Source organism: Fukomys damarensis, unplaced genomic scaffold (genome assembly GCF_012274545.1).
Source record: "Fukomys damarensis isolate Sample0158 unplaced genomic scaffold, DMR_v1.0_HiC HiC_scaffold_24, whole genome shotgun sequence".
NCBI lineage: Eukaryota > Metazoa > Chordata > Mammalia > Rodentia > Bathyergidae > Fukomys > Fukomys damarensis.
The window spans coordinates 53246490-53255359 of record NW_022900936.1 but is presented as its reverse complement, the minus strand read 5'-3'; the positions used below and the strand labels follow the sequence as shown (position 1 = coordinate 53255359).

General features: G+C 36.7%; 1 pseudogene; it reads right to left on the bottom strand.

Annotated features, from left to right (window-relative positions):
- Positions 1–3126: 3126 nt before the first annotated feature.
- LOC104866317 lies at positions 3127–8134 on the bottom strand (annotated as a pseudogene).
- Positions 8135–8870: the final 736 nt, after the last annotated feature.

Sequence of the window (8870 nt, the reverse complement as noted above, 5' to 3'; positions counted from 1 at the left end):
AACAAGTACAAAACAATGTGGCAAAAGCAAAGCAAAGTGAGAAGTATCATTCTACCTGATTTCAAATTATATATCAAAGCTTTTTAATTAAATATATAGAGCTGGCATAAAAAATATGGTACTGACGTAAGAATAAACAGACCAACACAGTAGGCTAGAGAGACCAGACATAAACCCAAGCTTTCTCAGGCAACTAATTTCCAAAAAGGGAACATAGAATACCTTCTGGGGAAAAGAAAATCTCTTCAATTAGTGGTATTTTGAAGTCTGGATAGTCACATTCAAATGAATGAAATTGAGCCTTTATTTTATACTATACATAAAATTCAATTCAAGATTGATTAAAGACCTACATCTAAAACCTACAACTGTAAGCCTTAAAAGAAAAGCTTTTTGACATTAGTGTTGCTAAAGGTATTTTCTATATAACACCAAAGCCCAGGCAACAGAAGCAAAAATAAACAAACAGGAAAACATGAAACCCAAAAGCTTCTACTCAGCAAAGGAAACAACAAAATGAAAGATAACTTATCGATTGAGAGAAAATACTTTTAGACCATGTATCAGATAAGAAACTAATATCCAAAATACATAAGAAACTCAAATAACTAAATAACAAGAACAGAACTTGAATAGACATTTCTCCAAAGTAGACATACAAATAGCCAACAGGTGCCGTGGTTCCTCAGTTCATGAACTCAGTTCATTCACATCTCTGGGGCAGATGGCTTCAGTCGTGTTCATCACCCATGCAGAGTTTGCAAGTGGAAGCAAACTTTTGCTAAAAGCTGCTGTTTGTGAACTGAATTGTTTGCAAACAGAAGCATGTGTGAACTGAGATATTACTGTATATTTTTAAATATTCAGTTTTGCTAAGCATCAGGGAAATGCGAATTAAAGTCACAATGAGATATAGCAATTAATAAAAACATAAAATTTAACAAGTGCGACCAAGGGTGTGGAGAAAAATGTGCCCCTGTATACTGCTGGAGAAAATACAAACAGGTACAGCCATTATGGAAAACAGTATGAAGTTTCTTCAAAAATTAAAAATAAATCTGGAGTATAACTCAGTGGCAAAAACTTGCCTGTATGTGTAAGGCCTTAGATATTATTGCTAGCATGACAGCAAACAGAAATTAAAAATGGAACAGCCATATGCCCAAGCAATCTCTCTTCTGAATATATATCCAAAAAAATGAAATTCATACCTTGAAGAGAGATATCCGTGCTTCTGTGTACATTGCAACATTATTCACAGTAGCCAAGACATTGACACAAGCTAAGTGTCCATCGGGAGTGAATGGATTAAGAAACTGTGGCATCTGTACAACAGAATTTTATTTGACTTTAGTGAAGGAGGGCCTACCATGTGCAAAAGTGTCCATGAACCTGGAGGATATTCTGCAAAGTGAAATAATCTAAACACAGAAAAAAGACACTGTATGATTTCAATTATTTGTGCAATCTTAAAACATCAAATATATAAAAGTAGAAAGTAGGACTGTGATTACCAGGAGCAGCGAGGTTTGACAAAGGGGGAGAAGTTGGTGAAATGGTACGTGTGGCTAAGTAGAGGAAGAACATATCTGTAACATACAATATTATGACCATAGTCAGTGATATGGCATTATATACTTGAAATTTGCTGAGGGTAGCTTTTAGATGCTCCCACTAAACACACACACACACACAAAATCATGTTGTATAACTTAATACAATTTTATTTAAAAAGAAAATAGAAAAACTCTTCATAAGGAAAAGCCAAGAACAGATAGCTTCATGGCTGAATTCTACTAAACACTTAAGAACTGGCTTGGGCCAGGAATTTAGCTCAGTGGTTCCACCATCTGCCTTGCAAGTGCAAGGGCCTGAGTTCAGTCCTCAGTACAAAAAAAATAACAATAATAATAATAAAATTGGCATTCATTCTTCTTAAACTCTCAAATATTGAGTGAGAGATTTATTTCAAACTCATTTTATGAGGTCATTAGTATCCCAATACGAAAGCCAAACAAAGACACAGTATGTGATAAAACTAGAAGCCAATATCTCTGATGAACATAGATGCAAAAATACCCAAAAACTAAGTTTAATAGCACACTAAAAGGCCATCCCCACTAGAAACATGGACTAATTATTCTGTATAACGAATATGCACTAAAACAGTCTCACCCTATGACCCAGTAAGACATCCTGGGAATGCAAAGATGCTTCAACATATATAAATCAATTAATGTGATTCACTACATAAACACATATAGGAAATAAAATCAAATGATCATTTCATAGATGTAGAAAAGACCCTTGACAAAATTCACCACCATTCAGAAAAAATTATCTCAATAAACTAGGTGTGAAAGGAATTTATCTTAACACTATAAAAAGACTTACATGAAAAACCCCTGATTAGTATACTTCTGGAATACCTAGTCAGAGCAATTAGGCAAGAGAAAGAGATAATAGTCATCTAATTTGGAAAGAATAAATTTAAATTATTTTTATAACAGATAATGTGATCTTGATGATGGAAAAGTAAAAGGGGCTGTACTATAAACATGAACTAATAAAACTTTTAAAAAGACAGAAAAGAAAAGAAAACCTTAACATCTCATAATAAACAAATTAAGTAAGGCTGGAGGATACAAAGTCAACATAGGAAAATCTGCTGTTTTTATAGAATAAAAATAAACTATTCCAAAAAGAAATTGAGAAATCAATCCCATTTACAATTGAAGCAACAAAAGTAAAATATTTATAAATTAAGTGACCATGGATACATACACTGAAAAATGTAAATCATCGATGAAAGACCTTTAAAAAGACATAAAATAAAATCCTTTTTTCATACTGGGGATCGAACTTGGGCCCTTCCGCTTGCAAGGTAGGCAGTGGAACCACTGAGCCAAATCCCTAGCAAGAAGACATACAAAATAAAAATATATCATTTACTTGGGGATCAGAAGATAATATGGTTAACATTTCAATACTGCCCAAAGTAACTGACAGATTCAATGCTATCTCTATCAGTATCTTTTTAAGGCTCTGGATTCACTTTTTAAAAAGCAGCTGATTTATAAATTCCTCTTAACTTGTAGAACACAGACTATTTCCAAAATTTCAACATCAATATTTGGTCTTTTTAGGTGCAGGGTAGAAGACAGAGCCATCTTCACAGACTATCATTGACTGTGTGGCAGCCACCTTGGTCAGCCACGCTTCCCGCTTGAGTAACCGGAGCTCCCCAGGCGCTGTGCAGTTCTGCAAATGGAAGTGCTCCTTGGTGAAGCACAACTCTATCTGTCTCACTGCACCTTCTTAGCCTGTGTGGATGGAAGGCACTAGATTTTAGGGATGACTCCATAGATTCTGGTAAGGGCATCTGTAAAGTCTGAAATATGATAGTAATTGATAGATGGTTCAATTCCAAAATTTTGCAGCACTCTGGTGAGGCCAATCTGCTTGTACAGCCCCAGGCTCTTCCCAAAGTACTTCTCAGAATCCAGGGCATTCAGCTGGGCAGCAAGGGTGCCATGCTTCTCCCATTCATGCTTCCAGAACCTGCTGCCCTTCAATGAGTGCTTTATTTCAGGCCACAGCATATTCATGTCTTGGAAGAGATCCTTAATCTCATCTGAATGAAAGTGTCATGACAAGTACAATCTTCCACTCTGTCAGGCCATAGTCCATGTATCATCCAGTAATCCAGAGACTTTTCACAGTCATTGACTTCCTTGCACAATGTTGAAGGCCAGAGTTGGGTCAAAATTAGTTTTATCCACTCAGGGCTGCCACTATTCTACCCCTCCTGTCCAACTATGAAATACTTCTATTAACTCCATGGCCGGCCCAAGCCACTCAGGCAGCACAGCACCAGGACCCAGACCAGGGAGGAGCCATGCACTGCCCGGGGCACCTTGAGCTTCTCCCAGGGCTAAAATCGAGGGCCAGTGCCCCACATCCCATAGCCACTACCAGCTCAAGTGCCATAGGGCCTCTCTCATTGTCTTAATGACAAAATCTTGAATCTTCTTTTTATAGAAATAGAAAAAAAAATCCTAAAATTTATATGTAACCAACTAAAAATGATCCTGAATGGCCAAAGTAATCTTGAGAGAGGACAAAGTTGTGAAGGCCCCAAATTCTTGACTAAAAATATATTTCAGAGTTCATGTCATGAAAACAATATAATACTGTACTGATATAAACACAGGCATGTAGATCAATGGGAAAGAATAGAGATCCCAACAATAAATCTTTGCAAAAGTGGTGAGCTGAGTTTTGACAAAGACTGTCAGAATATGCAACTAAGAACAAATAGCCAACGAACACTGTTGCAAACACTGGATATGCACATGTTAAATTTACTCTATATTCAAAAACCAACTTGAAATGAGTTAAAGATTTAAACATAAGATGTAGAAATTTAAAATTTCTGAAAGGCAACATAGATGAAAATCTTAAAGGCATTGGTCATGTCAATGATCTTTCAGATATGATATGAAAAGCACAGCAAAATAAAATCAAAATTAGACAAATGAGAGTACATCAAATTAAATTTCTGTTCAGCAAAAGAAATATAGTACAATGAAAGACAATGTACAGTGTAGAAGAATATAATTGCAAACTCTATACCTTTTAAGACTGTAAGGGACTGAGATCCTAAATATTACAAGGAACTTTTACAAATCAACAACACAAAAACACATAACCCAATTTTTAAAAGGGCAAGGACTTCAATAGATATTTCTTCAAAGAAGACATATAAATGACCAGTAGATGTATGAAAATATGCTTGGTGTCACTAATCATCAGGAAAATGCTCATCAAAATAATAATATATATTCAAAGGATTGAAATCAGGATTTCAAAGAAATACCGTGCTCTTACAGCATTATTCACTGTAACTACAATGTGGAAACAACCTATGTGTCTGTCAGTGGATGAGCAGATGAAGAAACTGTGGTATATTTACAGTGGAATCTTAGCCTTTAAAAGGAAGGAAAATGTGTCGTAGATGACCTCATGCATGAACCTGGAGGATATTATGGTAAATGTATAAATTAGTCACAGAAGAACAAATATTGCATGATTCCACTTACAATGAGATATCTAAAATAATGAGACTCACAGAAAGAGAAAGTCAAAAAGTGGTTGTCAGAGTTGGGTGAGGGGAAAGGGAGTAGTTACTCTTCAACAGTTGTAAAGTTTCAGTTATACAACATGAATAAGTTCTAGATTTCTGCTGCCAACATTGTGTCTATAGTTAATAGTCTGTGCTATGCACCCAAAACCTTAGGGTGGTAGAGCCCATGCTATGCTCTTACCACAATAAGAAAAAAAAATTTAATTATAAATATAAAAAAGGAAGAGTCTCTACCTTAAGTGGACCATTAAGTGACTGATTAAATTATTAAATATGTTAAATTACCTTTTAGCTCTCAAAACCAGACTGTGGGCTCTGGAATGGAAATGGTTTATAACTAATTGATTTTTAAATATCACATGGAGTGATTGGCTCATGCAATTATTGCTCAGGGCTTTTTCACATAAGCATAGTATTTTAAGGTCATTTGCATTTCCTAGGAAGTAAATTTATACTTAAAGTTGAGAATAAAAATCTCTATTATGCCTTCAGATGGACAGTTTGTGCTTCACTCTTTGGGCCCTGGGCTAGACCCATCATGTGTGCCCTGGTCAGATTCACAGCAGGCAATTTCAAACACAATAACATGTCTATCACAACCCTTAGCAATTTCAGGTTGTTTGGAATTTCTGTCATTTTATTTATTCTTCTTGATTTTAACTTTATGTTTCACATGTAACAGGAATTCAGATGGATTTTTTTAAAGGAAATGTATTTTACTATTACCACAACCAAGGAACAGAAACTGATTTGTAAATTTACAATCTCATTTATAAAACAAACCCCATTTCATAAAATAAACACCCTCATTTAGAAAAATAAATAGTTGCTTTGGAAATTTTAAAAAGTTATTCACAACTTCATAGAATCACTAAGAAATCAAATGTACTATATTGCTCATTCTTTGTTTAGACCACCTCCAGGCACAAAAACCAATGAAATTTGCATAATCTGTGCTTAGAACCTTTTTCAAATATTTTATATTAACATAGAGTAATAAATGCGCATATCTCCCCAGCCTAAAATACAAGAGTACTTATTGAATATAGTCTGGAGTTTTTGTTTGTGTTTTTGTTTTTGTTTTTTCTTTTAGAAAGGCTGGTTAACCTGGAGAAAATCCTTTTGTGATAAAACATTCAAAGATTTCTAAATACTCAGATATGCTTGAGAATGCCAAAGGAGTATTTACTACAATATTTTTCATAGCTTGCATGTAGCATTTTGTGCTCCCCATGGGGGTCTATATCTCAGCTAAAGAAGCATGGCAATTGATGGAACAAACCTTTCCCAAAGCTGTGCATGGGCCATGCCCTAACTCTTCAATTCCCTCATCAGCTTGTTTCACTCTGCCTACAACAAACCACCAAATTTTCTACCATTCCATGAGGCACACCATGTCCTTTCTTGACTTTTTGTGCCCTTTACTTTCTGCCTGGAAAATCTGGGGTGTCACTCTCCTCTCTGATTGCCCAGGTGAGCATCTAAGACTTCTCCCTGCTGTTACCTTTCTGAAAATCCCTCCAGAGAACCTTAAGAGAGTTCTACACAAGTAGGCCCTCTGTGAATCCTTTTTAAAAGAACCAATGAATTAAAATATGCATTCAGCTCCATTATGCTGTCATGCTTCCCTTGTTCATCTTTCTTTTGCTTTATACAGTTTCTTGGTAAGACTCTTCATGAAAATTCCCTTCTGTCACCACCATGATAAACCTCTGTGATCAGAAGACTAAGTGGTGGTACCCACATTTGTGGGCTGATTTAAGCATAGAGCAGCTTACACAGAGAGCTATCTTCCCTCCTACTCATAGACACCTGTTGCTTTAGAAACAACTCCGAAGTGTTAACTGAGACTAGCAAGTCTTCAGGAACCCACTCCCCACCCACACTTCAACTTCAAGCTGCTCTGGGGAAAAGGGCAGGATCTAAGCCAAACGCATGCATCACAGGCCACTCGCTTCGTTTGCTCATGGGTAGCTGTGCTACAGACAGAGTCTGGCTTGCTCTCAGCAGCCACAGCACAGCTCCTGGGATGGAAGTGTGGGAGGGCATACCTCAAACCATATTGGCATGTGAGGTAGAGGCAGCCATACCCTCAGTGGCTTATCTGGATGCAGTGCTTTAGCAAAGAGGGTGATAGCACCTTACTTTGTTGTCAGGACTATATTTACCTGTCCTAGACAATCCTAATCTTTAAATATCTTAAATTCATTCATTCTCCATTTGATCATTCTTGATTTTTCTTTCTGATCTCATTTGCTTTGATGGGAAATGATACAGCACCAGGTAATGCTGCTATTTTGAGAAGGAATTAAGTAACTAGGTATGTGAACCTGCTGTTGGATCAGTGGATGAGGCCCTGAGCTGAACATGGCTTTCCCAGAGTAGATCTCATTTCCATTTATGAGCCTTAGCAGGTAAGAAGCTGACTATTGCTGTCCTTGATTTATACTAATAAGGTGCAGTACACCCTCGTTGCCACACTATTTTTGTTTTCAACCAAATCAAGTCTGAGTGTTCACATCCACAGTGCAATGTGCTAAATAATGGGGAGTCCCAAGGAGTGATACTGGAAGAAATGCACTTAGACACAAAACTTTAGCTCCCTCCGGAATGGGTGTCCCCCTGGAGATGATGAGACTTTGCAATTAAGAGGATTTTATGAATGAGAATCAACCAAAATGCTGTGGCCCCATAGAAGATTGTTCCACAATTTGTTCCATAAATTCATGTTGCACAGACAGAAAAACACTTGCTGTCCCCTTGATTTTCTGAAATGTGACCTTGCCACTCCCAATCATTTTCCCTGTTTGAATCTGGTCTCACCTTGAGAAATAGAGGTGGTAGAAGTGATACTGTGCATTTTTGAGGTTTGGTCACAAGAAGTCTTGCAACTTCCATGTGGATCTCTTGGAATACTTGAGCTTCTGCAACGCTTTTTGTGGTTCTAGCCACCACACTGATGGTATCCAAGCTTATGAAGAAGAACATGCAGTGTTCCAATTAACAGCTTTGTCCTACCTCCCAGTCAATACCAGCAAGATTAGTCATCCTTGAGAACACAGACCAGCTGGGCTTTCACATGCCAACATGTGACTGTGACTACATGAACAACCACAAGAGAGAATCTTCTCTTGAGCCCACCCAACATAACAAACTCTTAGAGGAAAGAATAAATGTAGCTGCTATTCTTACATAAGCAAAATGTTATGCTGCATTTGTGTCTTAACAGATGAGGAAATTGTCACAAGCTTAATCTCCTTTTCCTCTTCCTTTCTGACAATATAGATGCCAAAAATAAAAATGTATGTTCTACTTTTATCTTTCGTTTCCTAGAAGCTTAATTTCTGCCATTCAGAGATCGCTTTCACTATGGTTTCTATTTAAGTTCTCCGTTTTTAAAAACTCATTGAAGAAAAATGTCTGTTTTAATTAACTCATTTATCATTCAGCTTTGTAAAACTCCAGAATTGAGTCCCATCAACTCACTTCTCAGTGGTATGAGTACAAAAGGAAAACAGTTAGGTGGAGTCAAAGTGAATGTATCCTTAAATCTCTTGTCCAAAATAGCAGGAAGATAAAAAAACAAATTATTTTATACATGTAAGCAAGTATTATTATTATGATGGTACACAGAGAGACAGACAGAGAGAGAGAGAGAGAGAGGGAAGAGAGACAGAGAGAGACAGAGATGGAGATGAGAAAGTTTATTCAGTAAATAGTTATA